Genomic DNA, 2260 nt, shown 5'->3' with positions numbered 1-2260 from the left:
TCTTTTTTTGTGATGTCTGTGTGGTTTTGGTATTAGGGTATACTGGCTTTGTAAAAAGTTTAGAACCATTCCTTCTTCTTCAATTTTTTGTACTAATTTGAGAAGGATAGGTACTAACTCTTTAAATATTTGGTAGAATTCATCTGTGAAGCTTTCTGGTTCTGGATCTTTGTTTTTGGGAGTTTTAAAATTACTTATTTCATTACTTGTTATTGGTCTAGTCACATTTTCTATTTTTTTCTCATTAAACTTTTTTATTTTATTTTTTTAATTTTTAAACATTTTATTTATTTGAGAGAGAGAGAGCACAAGAGGGGTGAGGGGCAGAGGGAGAAGCAGACTCCCCAGTGATCAGGGAGCCCGACGCGGGGCTCAATCCTAGGACTCTGGGATCATGACCTGAGCCAAAGGCAGACACTTAACCAATTGAGCCACCCAGGCACCTTAAACTTTTGCTTTAATGAATCCCAAAATTCTGTGACAGATTTTTGTCAAGTTGGTTCCATTAAAAAGTACTGATTTTAAAACTAATAACTTAAAACTGTTACTCTCTCTCCCAACAAATGGCCCATAAAACATTCTCCTTTCCTTTTAAAGGTTTTGCAGTGCATCATTATCATTAACCAATCTTTTACTATTAATTAGCCAACTGACACAAATAGTTCAGAGACTCTTCTTCCAGCACTGATTAAGACTAGGGTGGCAGGTATTGGGGATAATAATCATTTAGCCTTCTGAGCTTTCTGGGCAGACTTGGTGACCTTGCCAGTTCCAGTTGACTTCTTGTCCACTGCTTTGATGACACCCACAGCAACCATCTGTCTCATGTCATGAACAGCAAAATGGTGAAGAGGAGGATAGTCAGAGAAGCTCTCAACACATATAAGCTTGTGAAGAACCATATCAATGATGGCAGTATCACCAGATTTCGAGAACTTAGGGCCATCTTCTAGCCATTTCCCAGAGCAACAATCAATCTTCTCCTTCAGCACAGAAAAGTTGCAAGCATTGTGAGCTGTATGACAATTCATTACAGGTGCATATTTGGCCTGGATGGTTCAGGATAATTACCTGAGCATGAAGCTAGCTGCTTCCATTGGTGGGTCATTTTTGCTGTCACCAGCCACATTGCCACAATGAACATTTTTGACAGATATGTTCTTGACATTGAAGCCCACATTGTCCTCTGGACAAGTCTCAAAGCTTCATGGTGCATTTCAACAGACTTTACTTCAGTTTCAACATAGACCGGAGCAAAGGTGACCACCATGCCAGGTTTAAGAACACCAGTCTCGACTCACTCAGCCCACAGGCACAGTAGCAATGCCACCAATTTTGTAGATGTCCTGGAGGGGCAGACACAAGGAATCGTCAGTCCGACGAGTTGGTGGCAGATTGCAGTCCAGAGCTTCAAGCAGTGTGGTTCCACTGGCATTCCCATCTTTACAGTGACTTTCCATCCCCTGAACCAAGGCATGTTAGCACTTGGCTCCAGCATGTTGTCAGCATTCAAACCAGAAATTGGCACAAATGCTACTGTGTCAGGGTTGTAGCCAATTTTCTTAATGTAGGTGCTGACTTCCTTAATGATTTCCTCATATCTCTTCTGGCTGTAGGGTGGCTCAGTGGAATCCATTTTGTTAACACCAACAATTAGTTGTTTTACACCCAATGTGTAAGCCAGAAGGGCATGCTCATGGGTCTGCTCATTCTTGGAGATATGTGCTTCAAATTCACCAACACAGCAACAGTCAGGACAGTACAGTCAGCCTGAGATGTGCCTAGAACCATGTTTTTGATGTCTTTGTGTTCTGGGGCATCAATGATGGTCACATAATACTTGTTGGTCTCAAATTTCCACCGGGAGATATCAATGGTGATACCACATTCACCTTCAGCTTTCAGTTTATCCAAGACCCAGTCATACTTGAAGGAGCTCTTTCCCATCTCAGCAGTAGTGGACACTTGTCCAAATCTGTGTCCAGTGATGATGAGATGATGTTGATGAGTTTTCCCTTTCCCATTTTGGTTTAGGTTTAGTGGTGGTTTTCATAACACCTGTGTTCTGGCTGCAAACCCATCGTGAACAACAACATTTTCTATTTCTTGACTAAGTCTTAGAAGGTTGTGTGTTTCTAGGAATTTAAATTTTCTATGTTTTCCAATTTATGGCATAAAATTATAGTAATCTCAGGATCCTTTGTTTTTCTGTGCTCTCAGTCATAATTTATCTCTTTTCATTTATGATTTTTTTTTTTTT

The 2260-nt window shown here is 40.5% G+C and overlaps 1 pseudogene; it reads right to left on the bottom strand.

Annotated features, from left to right (window-relative positions):
• Positions 1–722: 722 nt before the first annotated feature.
• LOC116640634 lies at positions 723–1950 on the bottom strand (annotated as a pseudogene).
• Positions 1951–2260: the final 310 nt, after the last annotated feature.

Source organism: Phoca vitulina, unplaced genomic scaffold, assembly GCF_004348235.1.
Source record: "Phoca vitulina isolate PV1807 unplaced genomic scaffold, GSC_HSeal_1.0 scaffold20, whole genome shotgun sequence".
Lineage (NCBI taxonomy): Eukaryota > Metazoa > Chordata > Mammalia > Carnivora > Phocidae > Phoca > Phoca vitulina.
This window is presented reverse-complemented; position numbering and strand designations above follow the sequence as displayed.